The sequence below is a fragment of the Heterodontus francisci genome, chromosome 28 (genome assembly GCF_036365525.1).
Source record: "Heterodontus francisci isolate sHetFra1 chromosome 28, sHetFra1.hap1, whole genome shotgun sequence".
Classification (NCBI taxonomy): domain Eukaryota; kingdom Metazoa; phylum Chordata; class Chondrichthyes; order Heterodontiformes; family Heterodontidae; genus Heterodontus; species Heterodontus francisci.
This window is the reverse complement of record NC_090398.1, coordinates 55,980,367-55,997,290: the sequence shown is the minus strand read 5'-3', so window position 1 is coordinate 55,997,290 and position 16,924 is coordinate 55,980,367.

Below are 16,924 nucleotides of genomic sequence, written 5' to 3'. Positions count from 1 at the left end.
TCCTGCCAGGTGTGTTTGTGGGTTTCACAGTTTATCAGGATCCTGACTGGTGTGTATGGGATTTCACAGTGGATCAGGATCCTGCCACGTGTGTATGGCGTTTTCACAGTGTATCAGGATCCTGCCAGGTGTGTATGGGGGTTTCACAGTTTATCAGGATCCTGCCAGGTGTGTATGTGGGTTTCACAGTTTATCAGGATCCTGCCAGGTGTGTATGGGGGATTCACAGTTCATCAGGATCCTGCCAAGTGTGTATGGGGGTTTCACAGTTTATCAGGAAACTGCCAGATGTGAATGGGGTTTTCACAGTGCAGCAGTATCCTGCCAGATGTGTATGGGGTTTTCACAGTGCATCAGGATCCTTCCAGATGTGTATGGGGTTTCACAGTGTATCAGGATCCTGCATCGTGTGTATGTGGGTTTCACAGTTTATCAGGATCCTGCCTGGTGTGTATGGGGTTTCACAGTGGATCAGGATCCTGCCACGTGTGTATGGGGCTTTCACAGTGTATCAGGATCCTGCATCGTGTGTATGGGGTTTCACAGTTTATCAGGATCCTGCCAGGTGTATATGTGGGTTTCACAGTTTATCAGGATCCTGCCAGATGTGAATGGGGTTTTCACAGTGCAGCAGGATCCTGCCAGATGTGTATGGGATTTTCACAGTGCATCAGGATCCTTCCAGATGTGTCTGGGGGTTTCACAGTGTATCAGGATCCTGCCACGTGTGTATGGGGTTTCACAGTTTATCAGGATCCTGCCATGTGTATATGTGGGTTTCACAGTTTATCAGGATCCTGCCTGGTGTGTCTGGGGTTTTCACAGTGTATCAGGATTCTGCCAGGTGTGTGTGGGGGTTTCACAGTTTATCAGGATCCTGCCAGATGTGAATGGGGTTTTCACAGTGCATCAGTATCCTGCCAGATGTGTATGGGTTTTTCACAGTGCATCAGGATCCTTCCAGATGTGTCTGGGGGTTTCACAGTGTATCAGGATCCTGCCACGAGTGTATGGGGTTTCACAGTTTATCAGGATCCTGCCATGTGTATATGTGGGTTTCACAGTATATCAGGATCCTGCCAGGTGTGTATGGGTTTTCACAGCATGTCAGGATCCTGCCAGGTGTGTGTGGGGGTTTCACAGTTTATCAGGATCCTGCCAGGTGTGCATGGGGGTTTTACAGTTTATAGGCATCCTGCTAGGTGCGTATGGGGTATATACAGTGGATCAGGATCCTGCCAAGTGTGCATGGTGTTTTCACAGTGTATTAGGATCCTGCCAGGTTTGTATGGGGTTTTCACAGTGGATCAGGATCCTGCCAGGTGTGTATGTTGGTTTCACAGTGTATCAGGCTCCTGCCAGGTGTGTATGTGGGTTTCACAGTTTATCAGGATCCTGCCTGGTGTGTATGGGGTTTCACAGTGGATCAGGATCCTGCCAGGTGTGTATGGGGTTTTCACAGTTTATCAGGATCCTGCCTGGTGTGTCTGGGGGTTTCACAGTTCATCAGGATCCTGCCAGGTGTGTATGTGGGTTTCAAAGTTTATCAGGAAACTGCCAGATTTGAATGGGGTTTTCACAGTGCAGCAGGATCCTGCCAGATGTGTATGGGGTTTTCACAGTGCATCAGGATCCTTCCAGATGTGGATGGGGGTTTCACAGTGTATCAGGATCCTGCATCGTGTGTATGTGGGTTTCACAGTTTATCAGGATTCTGCCTGGTGTATATGGGGTTTTCACAGTGTATCAGGATCCTGCATCGTGTGCATGGGGTTTCACAGTTTATCAGGATCCTGCCAGGTGTATATGTGGGTTTCACAGTTTATCAGGATCCTGCCAGGTGTGAATGGGGTTTTCACAGTGCATCAGGATCCTGCCAGATGTGTATGCGTTTTTCACAGTGCATCAGGATCCTTCCAGATGAGTCTGGGGGTTTCACAGTGTATCAGGATCCTGCCACGTGTGTGTGGGGTTTAACAGTTTATCAGGATCCTGCCATGTGTATATGTGGGTTTCACAGATTATCAGGATCCTGCCTGGTGTGTCTGGGGTTTTCACAGTGTATCAGGATCCTTCCAGATGTGTCTGGGGGTTTCACAGTGTATCAGGATCCTGCCACATGTGTATGGGGTTTCACAGTTTATCAGGATCCTGCCATGTGTATATGTGGGTTTCACAGTGTATCAGGATCCTGCCACGTGTGTATGGGTTTTCACAGTTTATCAGGATCCTGCCATGTGTATATGTGGGTTTCACAGTATATCAGTATCCTGCCAGGTGCGTTTGGGGTATATACAGTGGATCAGGATCCTGCCAAGTGTGCATGGTGTTTTCACAGTGTATCAGGATCCTGCCAGGTGTGTATGGGGTTTTCACAGTGGATCAGGATCCTGCCAGGTGTGTATGTGGGTTTCACAGTGTATCAGGCTCCTGCCAGGTGTGTATGTGGGTTTCACAGTTTATCAGGATCCTGCCTGGTGTGTATGGGTTTTCACAGCATGTCAGGATCCTGCCAGGTGTGTGTGGGGGTTTCACAGTTTATCAGGATCCTGCCAGGTGTGCATGGGGGTTTTACAGTTTATAGGCATCCTGCCAGGTGCGTATGGGGTATATACAGTGGATCAGGATCCTGCCAAGTGTGCATGGTGTTTTCACAGTGTATCAGGATCCTGCCAGGTGTGTATGGGGTTTTCACAGTGGATCAGGATCCTGCCAGGTGTGTATGTTGGTTTCACAGTGTATCAGGCTCCTGCCAGGTGTGTATGTGGGTTTCACAGTTTATCAGGATCCTGCCTGGTGTGTATGGGGTTTCACAGTGGATCAGGATCCTGCCAGGTGTGTATGGGGGTTTCACAGTTTATCAGGATCCTGCCTGGTGTGTCTGGGGGTTTCACAGTTCATCAGGATCCTGCCAGGTGTGTATGTGGGTTTCAAAGTTTATCAGGAAACTGCCAGATGTGAATGGGGTTTTCACAGTGCAGCAGGATCCTGCCAGATGTGTATGGGGTTTTCACAGTGCATCAGGATCCTTCCAGATGTGGATGGGGGTTTCACAGTGTATCAGGATCCTGCATCGTGTGTATGTGGGTTTCACAGTTTATCAGGATTCTGCCTGGTGAATATGGGGTTTTCACAGTGTATCAGGATCCTGCATCGTGTGTATGGGGTTTCACAGTTTATCAGGATCCTGCCAGGTGTATATGTGGGTTTCACAGTTTATCAGGATCCTGCCAGGTGTGAATGGGGTTTTCACAGTGCATCAGGATCCTGCCAGATGTGTATGGGTTTTTCACAGTGCATCAGGATCCTTCCAGATGTGTCTGGGGGTTTCACAGTGTATCAGGATCCTGCCACGTGTGTGTGGGGTTTCACAGTTTATCAGGATCCTGCCATGTGTATATGTGGGTTTCACAGTGTATCAGGCTCCTGCCAGGTGTGTATGTGGGTTTCACAGTTTATCAGGATCCTGCCTGGTGTGTATGGGTTTTCACAGCATGTCAGGATCCTGCCAGGTGTGTGTGGGGGTTTCACAGTTTATCAGGATCCTGCCAGGTGTGCATGGGGGTTTTACAGTTTATAGGCATCCTGCCAGGTGCGTATGGGGTATTAACAGTGGATCAGGATCCTGCCAAGTGTGCATGGTGTTTTCACAGTGTATCAGGATCCTGCCAGGTGTGTATGGGGTTTTCACAGTGGATCAGGATCCTGCCAGGTGTGTATGTTGGTTTCACAGTGTATCAGTCTCCTGCCAGATGTGTATGGGTTTTTCACAGTGCATCAGGATCCTTCCAGATGTGTCTGGGGGTTTCACAGTGTATCAGGATCCTGCCACGTGTGTGTGGGGTTTCACAGTGTATCAGGCTCCTGCCAGGTGTGTATGTGGGTTTCACAGTTTATCAGGATCCTGCCTGGTGTGTATGGGGTTTCACAGTGGATCAGGATCCTGCCAGGTGTGTATGGGGGTTTCACAGTTTATCAGGATCCTGCCTGGTGTGTCTGGGGGTTTCACAGTTCATCAGGATCCTGCCAGGTGTGTATGTGGGTTTCAAAGTTTATCATGAAACTGCCAGATGTGAATGGGGTTGTCACAGTGCAGCAGGATCCTGCCAGATGTGTATGGGGTTTTCACAGTGCATCAGGATCCTTCCAGATGTGGATGGGGGTTTCACAGTGTATCAGGATCCTGCATCGTGTGTATGTGGGTTTCACAGTTTATCAGGATTCTGCCTGGTGTATATGGGGTTTTCACAGTGTATCAGGATCCTGCATCGTGTGTATGGGGTTTCACAGTTTATCAGGATCCTGCCAGGTGTATATGTGGGTTTCACAGTTTATCAGGATCCTGCCAGGTGTGAATGGGGTTTTCACAGTGCATCAGGATCCTGCCAGATGTGTATGGGTTTTTCACAGTGCATCAGGATCCTTCCAGATGTGTCTGGGGGTTTCACAGTGTATCAGGATCCTGCCACGTGTATGTGGGGTTTCACAGTTTATCAGGATCCTGCCATGTGTATATGTGGGTTTCACAGATTATCAGGATCCTGCCTGGTGTGTCTGGGGTTTTCACAGTGTATCAGGATCCTGCCAGATGTGAATGGGGTTTTCACAGTGCATCAGGACTCTGCCAGATGTGTATGGGTTTTTCACAGTGCATCAGGATTCTTCCAGATGTGTCTGGGGGTTTCACAGTGTATCAGGATCCTGCCACATGTGTATGGGGTTTCACAGTTTATCAGGATCCTGCCATGTGTATATGTGGGTTTCACAGTATATCAGTATCCTGCCAGGTGCGTTTGGGGTATATACAGTGGATCAGGATCCTGCCAAGTGTGCATGGTGTTTTCACAGTGTATCAGGATCCTGCCAGGTGTGTATGGGGTTTTCACAGTGGATCAGGATCCTGCCAGGTGTGTATGTGGGTTTCACAGTGTATCAGGCTCCTGCCAGGTGTGTATGTGGGTTTCACAGTTTATCAGGATCCTGCCTGGTGTGTATGCGGTTTCACAGTGGATCAGGATCCTGCCACGTGTGTATGGCGTTTTCACAGTGTATCAGGATCCTGCCAGGTGTGTATGGGGGTTTCACAGTTTATCAGGATCCTGCCAGGTGTGTATGTGGGTTTCCACAGTTTATCGGGATCCTGCCAGGTGTGTATGGGGGTTTCACAGTTCATCAGGATCCTGCCAGGTGTTTATGTGGGTTTCAAAGTTTATCAGGAAAATGCCAGATGTGAATGGGGTTTTCACAGTGCAGCAGGATCCTGCCAGATGTGTATGGGGTTTTCACAGTGCATCAGGATCCTTCCAGATGTGTATGGGGGTTTCACAATGTATCAGGATCTTGCATCGTGTGTATGTGGGTTTCACAGTTTATCAGGATCCTTCCTGGTGTGTATGGGGTTTCACAGTGGATCAGGATCCTGCCACGTGTGTATGGGGTTTTCACAGTGTATCAGGATCCTGCATCGTGTGTATGGGGTTTCACAGTTTATCAGGATCCTGCCAGGTGTATATGTGGGTTTCACAGTTTATCAGGATCCTGCCAGATGTGAATGGAGTTTTCACAGTGCATCAGGATCCTGCCAGATGTGTATGGGTTTTTCACAGTGCATCAGGATCCTTCCAGATGTGTCTGGGGGTTTCACAGTGTATCAGGATCCTGCCACGTGTGTATGGGGTTTCACTGTTTATCAGGATACTGCCATGTGTATATGTGGGTTTCACAGTTTATCAGGATCCTGCCTGGTGTGTCTGGGGTTTTCACAGTGTATCAGGATTCTGCCAGGTGTGTATGGGGGTTTCACAGTGTACCAGGCTCCTGCCAGGTGTGTATGTGGGTTTCACAGTTTATCAGGATCCTTCCTGGTGTGTATGGGGTTTCACAGTGGATCAGGATCCTGCATCGTGTGTATGGGGTTTCACAGTTTATCAGGATCCTGCCAGGTGTATATGTGGGTTTCACAGTTTATCAGGATCCTGCCTGGTGTGTCTGGGGTTTTCACAGTGTATCAGGATTCTGCCAGGTGTGTGTGGGGGTTTCACAGTTTATCAGGATCCTGCCAGATGTGAATGGGGTTTTCACAGTGCATCAGTATCCTGCCAAGTGTGTATGGGGGTTTCACAGTTTATCAGGAAACTGCCAGATGTGAATGGGGTTTTCACAGTGCAGCAGTATCCTGCCAGATGTGTATGGGGTTTTCACAGTGCATCAGGATCCTTCCAGATGTGTATGGGGTTTCACAGTGTATCAGGATCCTGCATCGTGTGTATGTGGGTTTCACAGTTTATCAGGATCCTGCCTGGTGTGTATGGGGTTTCACAGTGGATCAGGATCCTGCCACGTGTGTATGGGGCTTTCACAGTGTATCAGGATCCTGCATCGTGTGTATGGGGTTTCACAGTTTATCAGGATCCTGCCAGGTGTATATGTGGGTTTCACAGTTTATCAGGATCCTGCCAGATGTGAATGGGGTTTTCACAGTGCAGCAGGATCCTGCCAGATGTGTATGGGATTTTCACAGTGCATCAGGATCCTTCCAGATGTGTCTGGGGGTTTCACAGTGTATCAGGATCCTGCCACGTGTGTATGGGGTTTCACAGTTTATCAGGATCCTGCCATGTGTATATGTGGGTTTCACAGTTTATCAGGATCCTGCCTGGTGTGTCTGGGGTTTTCACAGTGTATCAGGATTCTGCCAGGTGTGTGTGGGGGTTTCACAGTTTATCAGGATCCTGCCAGATGTGAATGGGGTTTTCACAGTGCATCAGTATCCTGCCAGATGTGTATGGGTTTTTCACAGTGCATCAGGATCCTTCCAGATGTGTCTGGGGGTTTCACAGTGTATCAGGATCCTGCCACGAGTGTATGGGGTTTCACAGTTTATCAGGATCCTGCCATGTGTATATGTGGGTTTCACAGTATATCAGGATCCTGCCAGGTGTGTATGGGTTTTCACAGCATGTCAGGATCCTGCCAGGTGTGTGTGGGGGTTTCACAGTTTATCAGGATCCTGCCAGGTGTGCATGGGGGTTTTACAGTTTATAGGCATCCTGCTAGGTGCGTATGGGGTATATACAGTGGATCAGGATCCTGCCAAGTGTGCATGGTGTTTTCACAGTGTATTAGGATCCTGCCAGGTTTGTATGGGGTTTTCACAGTGGATCAGGATCCTGCCAGGTGTGTATGTTGGTTTCACAGTGTATCAGGCTCCTGCCAGGTGTGTATGTGGGTTTCACAGTTTATCAGGATCCTGCCTGGTGTGTATGGGGTTTCACAGTGGATCAGGATCCTGCCAGGTGTGTATGGGGTTTTCACAGTTTATCAGGATCCTGCCTGGTGTGTCTGGGGGTTTCACAGTTCATCAGGATCCTGCCAGGTGTGTATGTGGGTTTCAAAGTTTATCAGGAAACTGCCAGATTTGAATGGGGTTTTCACAGTGCAGCAGGATCCTGCCAGATGTGTATGGGGTTTTCACAGTGCATCAGGATCCTTCCAGATGTGGATGGGGGTTTCACAGTGTATCAGGATCCTGCATCGTGTGTATGTGGGTTTCACAGTTTATCAGGATTCTGCCTGGTGTATATGGGGTTTTCACAGTGTATCAGGATCCTGCATCGTGTGCATGGGGTTTCACAGTTTATCAGGATCCTGCCAGGTGTATATGTGGGTTTCACAGTTTATCAGGATCCTGCCAGGTGTGAATGGGGTTTTCACAGTGCATCAGGATCCTGCCAGATGTGTATGCGTTTTTCACAGTGCATCAGGATCCTTCCAGATGAGTCTGGGGGTTTCACAGTGTATCAGGATCCTGCCACGTGTGTGTGGGGTTTAACAGTTTATCAGGATCCTGCCATGTGTATATGTGGGTTTCACAGATTATCAGGATCCTGCCTGGTGTGTCTGGGGTTTTCACAGTGTATCAGGATCCTTCCAGATGTGTCTGGGGGTTTCACAGTGTATCAGGATCCTGCCACATGTGTATGGGGTTTCACAGTTTATCAGGATCCTGCCATGTGTATATGTGGGTTTCACAGTGTATCAGGATCCTGCCACGTGTGTATGGGTTTTCACAGTTTATCAGGATCCTGCCATGTGTATATGTGGGTTTCACAGTATATCAGTATCCTGCCAGGTGCGTTTGGGGTATATACAGTGGATCAGGATCCTGCCAAGTGTGCATGGTGTTTTCACAGTGTATCAGGATCCTGCCAGGTGTGTATGGGGTTTTCACAGTGGATCAGGATCCTGCCAGGTGTGTATGTGGGTTTCACAGTGTATCAGGCTCCTGCCAGGTGTGTATGTGGGTTTCACAGTTTATCAGGATCCTGCCTGGTGTGTATGGGTTTTCACAGCATGTCAGGATCCTGCCAGGTGTGTGTGGGGGTTTCACAGTTTATCAGGATCCTGCCAGGTGTGCATGGGGGTTTTACAGTTTATAGGCATCCTGCCAGGTGCGTATGGGGTATATACAGTGGATCAGGATCCTGCCAAGTGTGCATGGTGTTTTCACAGTGTATCAGGATCCTGCCAGGTGTGTATGGGGTTTTCACAGTGGATCAGGATCCTGCCAGGTGTGTATGTTGGTTTCACAGTGTATCAGGCTCCTGCCAGGTGTGTATGTGGGTTTCACAGTTTATCAGGATCCTGCCTGGTGTGTATGGGGTTTCACAGTGGATCAGGATCCTGCCAGGTGTGTATGGGGGTTTCACAGTTTATCAGGATCCTGCCTGGTGTGTCTGGGGGTTTCACAGTTCATCAGGATCCTGCCAGGTGTGTATGTGGGTTTCAAAGTTTATCAGGAAACTGCCAGATGTGAATGGGGTTTTCACAGTGCAGCAGGATCCTGCCAGATGTGTATGGGGTTTTCACAGTGCATCAGGATCCTTCCAGATGTGGATGGGGGTTTCACAGTGTATCAGGATCCTGCATCGTGTGTATGTGGGTTTCACAGTTTATCAGGATTCTGCCTGGTGAATATGGGGTTTTCACAGTGTATCAGGATCCTGCATCGTGTGTATGGGGTTTCACAGTTTATCAGGATCCTGCCAGGTGTATATGTGGGTTTCACAGTTTATCAGGATCCTGCCAGGTGTGAATGGGGTTTTCACAGTGCATCAGGATCCTGCCAGATGTGTATGGGTTTTTCACAGTGCATCAGGATCCTTCCAGATGTGTCTGGGGGTTTCACAGTGTATCAGGATCCTGCCACGTGTGTGTGGGGTTTCACAGTTTATCAGGATCCTGCCATGTGTATATGTGGGTTTCACAGTGTATCAGGCTCCTGCCAGGTGTGTATGTGGGTTTCACAGTTTATCAGGATCCTGCCTGGTGTGTATGGGTTTTCACAGCATGTCAGGATCCTGCCAGGTGTGTGTGGGGGTTTCACAGTTTATCAGGATCCTGCCAGGTGTGCATGGGGGTTTTACAGTTTATAGGCATCCTGCCAGGTGCGTATGGGGTATATACAGTGGATCAGGATCCTGCCAAGTGTGCATGGTGTTTTCACAGTGTATCAGGATCCTGCCAGGTGTGTATGGGGTTTTCACAGTGGATCAGGATCCTGCAAGGTGTGTATGTTGGTTTCACAGTGTATCAGTCTCCTGCCAGATGTGTATGGGTTTTTCACAGTGCATCAGGATCCTTCCAGATGTGTCTGGGGGTTTCACAGTGTATCAGGATCCTGCCACGTGTGTGTGGGGTTTCACAGTGTATCAGGCTCCTGCCAGGTGTGTATGTGGGTTTCACAGTTTATCAGGATCCTGCCTGGTGTGTATGGGGTTTCACAGTGGATCAGGATCCTGCCAGGTGTGTATGGGGGTTTCACAGTTTATCAGGATCCTGCCTGGTGTGTCTGGGGGTTTCACAGTTCATCAGGATCCTGCCAGGTGTGTATGTGGGTTTCAAAGTTTATCATGAAACTGCCAGATGTGAATGGGGTTGTCACAGTGCAGCAGGATCCTGCCAGATGTGTATGGGGTTTTCACAGTGCATCAGGATCCTTCCAGATGTGGATGGGGGTTTCACAGTGTATCAGGATCCTGCATCGTGTGTATGTGGGTTTCACAGTTTATCAGGATTCTGCCTGGTGTATATGGGGTTTTCACAGTGTATCAGGATCCTGCATCGTGTGTATGGGGTTTCACAGTTTATCAGGATCCTGCCAGGTGTATATGTGGGTTTCACAGTTTATCAGGATCCTGCCAGGTGTGAATGGGGTTTTCACAGTGCATCAGGATCCTGCCAGATGTGTATGGGTTTTTCACAGTGCATCAGGATCCTTCCAGATGTGTCTGGGGGTTTCACAGTGTATCAGGATCCTGCCACGTGTATGTGGGGTTTCACAGTTTATCAGGATCCTGCCATGTGTATATGTGGGTTTCACAGATTATCAGGATCCTGCCTGGTGTGTCTGGGGTTTTCACAGTGTATCAGGATCCTGCCAGATGTGAATGGGGTTTTCACAGTGCATCAGGACTCTGCCAGATGTGTATGGGTTTTTCACAGTGCATCAGGATTCTTCCAGATGTGTCTGGGGGTTTCACAGTGTATCAGGATCCTGCCACATGTGTATGGGGTTTCACAGTTTATCAGGATCCTGCCATGTGTATATGTGGGTTTCACAGTATATCAGTATCCTGCCAGGTGCGTTTGGGGTATATACAGTGGATCAGGATCCTGCCAAGTGTGCATGGTGTTTTCACAGTGTATCAGGATCCTGCCAGGTGTGTATGGGGTTTTCACAGTGGATCAGGATCCTGCCAGGTGTGTATGTGGGTTTCACAGTGTATCAGGCTCCTGCCAGGTGTGTATGTGGGTTTCACAGTTTATCAGGATCCTGCCTGGTGTGTATGCGGTTTCACAGTGGATCAGGATCCTGCCACGTGTGTATGGCGTTTTCACAGTGTATCAGGATCCTGCCAGGTGTGTATGGGGGTTTCACAGTTTATCAGGATCCTGCCAGGTGTGTATGTGGGTTTCCACAGTTTATCGGGATCCTGCCAGGTGTGTATGGGGGTTTCACAGTTCATCAGGATCCTGCCAGGTGTTTATGTGGGTTTCAAAGTTTATCAGGAAAATGCCAGATGTGAATGGGGTTTTCACAGTGCAGCAGGATCCTGCCAGATGTGTATGGGGTTTTCACAGTGCATCAGGATCCTTCCAGATGTGTATGGGGGTTTCACAATGTATCAGGATCTTGCATCGTGTGTATGTGGGTTTCACAGTTTATCAGGATCCTTCCTGGTGTGTATGGGGTTTCACAGTGGATCAGGATCCTGCCACGTGTGTATGGGGTTTTCACAGTGTATCAGGATCCTGCATCGTGTGTATGGGGTTTCACAGTTTATCAGGATCCTGCCAGGTGTATATGTGGGTTTCACAGTTTATCAGGATCCTGCCAGATGTGAATGGAGTTTTCACAGTGCATCAGGATCCTGCCAGATGTGTATGGGTTTTTCACAGTGCATCAGGATCCTTCCAGATGTGTCTGGGGGTTTCACAGTGTATCAGGATCCTGCCACGTGTGTATGGGGTTTCACTGTTTATCAGGATACTGCCATGTGTATATGTGGGTTTCACAGTTTATCAGGATCCTGCCTGGTGTGTCTGGGGTTTTCACAGTGTATCAGGATTCTGCCAGGTGTGTATGGGGGTTTCACAGTGTACCAGGCTCCTGCCAGGTGTGTATGTGGGTTTCACAGTTTATCAGGATCCTTCCTGGTGTGTATGGGGTTTCACAGTGGATCAGGATCCTGCATCGTGTGTATGGGGTTTCACAGTTTATCAGGATCCTGCCAGGTGTATATGTGGGTTTCACAGTTTATCAGGATCCTGCCAGATGTGAATGGGGTTTTCACAGTGCATCAGGATCCTGCCAGATGTGTATGGGTTTTTCACAGTGCATCAGGATCCTTCCAGATGTGTCTGGGGGTTTCACAGTGTAACAGGATCCTGCCACGTGTGTATGGGGTTTCACAGTTTATCAGGATACTGCCATGTGTATATGTGGGTTTCACAGTTTATCAGGATCCTGCCTGGTGTGTCTGGGGTTTTCACAGTGTATCAGGATTCTGCCAGGTGTGTATGGGGGTTTCACAGTGTACCAGGCTCCTGCCAGGTGTGTATGTGGGTTTCACAGTTTTTCAGCATCCTGCCTGGTGTGTATGGGGTTTCACAGTGGATCAGGATCCTGCCACGTGTGTATGTGGGTTTTACAGTTTATCAGGATCCTGCCAGGTGTGTATGGGGGTTTCACAATTCATCAGGATCCTGCCAGGTGTGTATGGGGGTTTCACAGTGTATCAGGATCCTGCCAGGTGTGTATGTGGGTTTCACAGTTTTTCAGGATCCTGCCAGGTGTATCTGGGGTTTTCACAGTTTATGAGGATCCTGCGAGGTGTGTATGGGGGTTTCACTGTTTGTCAGGATCCTGCCAGGTGTGGATTTTGGTTTCACAGTTCATCAGTTTCCTGCTAGGTGTGTATGGGGTTTTCACAGTTTGTCAGGTTCCTGCCAGGTGTGCTTGGGGGTTTCACAGTTTATCAGGATCCTGCCTGGTGTGTCTGGTGGTTTCACAGTTCATCAGGATGCTGCCAGGTGAGTATGTGGATTTCACAGTTTGTCAGGATCCTGCCTGGTGTGCCTGCGGTTTTCATAGTGCATCAGGATCCTGCCAGATGTGTATGTGTTTTCACAGTGCATCAGGATCCTTCCAGATGTGTATGGGGGTTTCACGGTGTATCAGGATCCTGCATCGTGTGTATGGGGTTTTCACAGTGCATCAGGATCCTGCCAGGTGAGTATGCGGTTTTCACAGTGTATCAGGATCCTGCCAGGTGTGGATGGGGATTTCACAGTGTATCAGGATCCTGCCAGGTGTGTAAGTGGGTTTCACAGTTTATCAGGATCCTGCCTGGTGTGTATGGGGTTTTAACACTGCATCAGGATCCTGCCAGGTGTGTATGGGGTTTCACAGTGGATCAGGATCCTGCCAGGTGTCTATGTGGGTTTCACAGTTTATCAGGATCCTGCCAGGTGTGTTTGGGGGTTCCACAGTTTATCAGGATCCTGCCACATGTGTAGGGGGTTTCACAGTGGTTCAGGATCCTGCCAGGTGTGTTTGCGGTATTCATTGTGCATCAGGATCCTGCCAGGTGTGTACGGGGTTTTCACAGTTGTATCAGGATCCTGCCTGGTGTGCCAGGGGATTTCACAGTGCATCAGGATCCTGCCAGATGTGTATGGGTTTTCACAGTGCATCAGGATACTTCCAGATGTGTCTGGGGGTTTCACAGTGTATCAGGATCCTGCCACGTGTGTATGGGGTTTCACAGTTTATCAGGATACTGCCATGTGTATATGTGGGTTTCACAGTTTATCAGGATCCTGCCTGGTGTGTCTGGGGTTTTCACAGTGTATCAGGATTCTGCCAGGTGTGTATGGGGGTTTCACAGTGTACCAGGCTCCTGCCAGGTGTGTATGTGGGTTTCACAGTTTTTCAGTATCCTGCCTGGTGTGTATGGGGGTTCACAGTGGATCAGGATCCTGCCACGTGTGTATGTGGGTTTCACAGTTTATCAGGATCCTGCCAGGTGTGTATGGGGGTTTCACAATTCATCAGGATCCTGCCAGGTGTATATGGGGGTTTCACAGTGTATCAGGATCCTGCCAGGTGTGTATGTGGGTTTCACAGTTTATCAGGACCCTGCCAGGTGTATCTGGGGTTTTCACAGTTTATGAGGATCCTGCGAGGTGTGTATGGGGGTTTCACAGTTTGTCAGGATCCTGCCAGGTGTGGATTTTGGTTTCACAGTTCATCAGTTTCCTGCTTGGTGTGTATGGGGATTTCACAGTTTGTCAGGATCCTGCCAGGTGTGTATGGGGGTTTCACAGTTTATCAGGATCCTGCCTGGTGTGTCTGGGGGTTTCACAGTTCATCAGGATGCTGCCAGGTGAGTATGTGGATTTCACAGTTTGTCAGGATCCTGCCTGGTGTGCCTGCGGTTTTCATAGTGCATCAGGATCCTGCCAGATGTGTATGGGTTTTCACAGTGCATCAGGATCCTTCCAGATGTGTATGGGGGTTTCACAGTGTATCAGGATCCTGCATCGTGTGTATGGGGTTTTCACAGTGCATCAGGATCCTGCCAGGTGAGTATGCGGTTTTCACAGTGTATCAGGATCCTGCCAGGTGTGTATGGGGATTTCACAGTGTATCAGGATCCTGCCAGGTGTGTAAGTGGGTTTCACAGTGTATCAGGATCCTGCCACGTGTGTATGGGGTTTCACAGTTTATCAGGATACTGCCATGTGTATATGTGGGTTTCACAGTTTATCAGGATCCTGCCTGGTGTGTCTGGGGTTTTCACAGTGTATCAGGATTCTGCCAGGTGTGTATGGGGGTTTCACAGTGTACCAGGCTCCTGCCAGGTGTGTATGTGGGTTTCACAGTTTTTCAGTATCCTGCCTGGTGTGTATGGGGTTTCACAGTGGATCAGGATCCTGCCACGTGTGTATGTGGGTTTCACAGTTTATCAGGATCCTGCCAGGTGTGTATGGGGGTTTCACAATTCATCAGGATCCTGCCAGGTGTATATGGGGGTTTCACAGTGTATCAGGATCCTGCCAGGTGTGTATGTGGGTTTCACAGTTTATCAGGACCCTGCCAGGTGTATCTGGGGTTTTCACAGTTTATGAGGATCCTGCGAGGTGTGTATGGGGGTTTCACAGTTTGTCAGGATCCTGCCAGGTGTGGATTTTGGTTTCACAGTTCATCAGTTTCCTGCTTGGTGTGTATGGGGATTTCACAGTTTGTCAGGATCCTGCCAGGTGTGTATGGGGGTTTCACAGTTTATCAGGATCCTGCCTGGTGTGTCTGGGGGTTTCACAGTTCATCAGGATGCTGCCAGGTGAGTATGTGGATTTCACAGTTTGTCAGGATCCTGCCTGGTGTGCCTGCGGTTTTCATAGTGCATCAGGATCCTGCCAGATGTGTATGGGTTTTCACAGTGCATCAGGATCCTTCCAGATGTGTATGGGGGTTTCACAGTGTATCAGGATCCTGCATCGTGTGTATGGGGTTTTCACAGTGCATCAGGATCCTGCCAGGTGAGTATGCGGTTTTCACAGTGTATCAGGATCCTGCCAGGTGTGTATGGGGATTTCACAGTGTATCAGGATCCTGCCAGGTGTGTAAGTGGGTTTCACAGTTTATCAGGATCCTGCCTGGTGTGTATGGGGTTTTCACACTGCATCAGGATCCTGCCAGGTGTGTATGGGGTTTCACAGTGGATCAGGATCCTGCCAGGTGTCTATGTGGGTTTCACAGTTTATCAGGATCCTGCCAGGTGTGTTTGGGGGTTCCACAGTTTATCAGGATCCTGCCACATGTGTAGGGGGTTTCACAGTGGTTCAGGAGTTTGCCAGGTGTGTTTGCGGTATTCATTGTGCATCAGGATCCTGCCAGGTGTGTACGGGGTTTTCACAGTTTATCAGGATCCTGCCTGGTGTGCCAGGGGATTTCACAGTGCATCAGGATCCTGCCAGATGTGTATGGGTTTTCACAGTGCATCAGGATCCTTCCAGATGTGTATGGGGGTTTCACAGTGTATCAGGATCCTGCATCGTGTGTATGGGGTTTTCACAGTGTATCAGGATCCTGCCAGCTGTGTATGTGTGTTTCACAGTGTATCAGGATCCTGCCAGGTGTGTTTGGGGGTTCCACAGTTTATCAGGATCCTGCCACATGTGTATGGGGTTTCACAGTGGTTCAGGATACTGCCAGGTGTGTTTGGGGTATTCACTGTGCATCAGGATCCTGCCAGGTGTGTACGGGGTTTTCACAGTGTATCAGCATCCTGCCAGGTGTGTGTGGGGTTTTCACAGTGTATCAGGATCCTGCCACGTGTGTACGGGGTTGTTCACAGTGTATCTGTATCTTGCCAGGTGTGTATGTGGTTTTCACAGTGTATCAGGATCCTGCCAGATGTGTATAGGGTTTTCACAGTGGATCAGGAACCTGCCAGGTGTCTACGGGGATTTCACAGTGTATCAGGATCCTGCCAGGTGTGCATGTGGGTTTCACAGTTTATCAGGATCCTGCCACGTGTGTATGGGTTTTCACAGAGGTTCAGGATCCTGCCAGGTGTGTCTGGGGTTGCACTGTGCATCTGGATCATTTTAGGTGTGTATGGTGTTTTGACAGTGTATTAGGATCCTGCCAGGTGTGTCTGTGGGTTTCACAGTTTATCAGGATCCTGCCAGATGTGAATGGGTTTTCACAGTGGATCAGGATCCTGCCAGGTATGTCCTGGGTTTTTTCAGTGGATCAGGATCCTGCCAGATGTGTATGGAGTTTTCAAAGTGGATCTGTATCCTGCCAGGTGTGTAATGGGTTTTCACAGTGGATCAGTATCCTGCCAGGTATATCAGGGATTTCACAGTGTATCAGGATCCAGCCAGGTGTGTATGGGGTGTTCACAGTTTATCATGGTCCTGCCAGGCGTGTATGGAGTTTTCACAGTGGATCAGGATCCTGCCAGGTGTGTATGGGGTTTCACAGTGTATCAGGATCCTGCCAGGTGTGTATGCGGTTTCACAGTGTATCAGGATCCTGCCAGATGTGAATGGGGTTTCACTGTGTATCGGGATCCTGCCAGATGTGAATGGGGTTTCACTGTGCATCAGGAACCTGCCAGGTGTGTACGGGGATTTCACAGTGCATCAGGCTCCTGCCAGGTGTGTATGAGGGCTTCACAGTATATCAGGATCCTGCCAGGTGTGTATGGGTTTTCACAGCATGTCAGGATCCTGCCAGGTGTGTGTGGGGGTTTCACAGTTTATCAGGATCCTGCCAGGTGTGTTTGGGGGTTTTACAGTTTATCGGCATCCTGCCAGGTGCGTATGGGGTATAGACAGTGTATCAGGA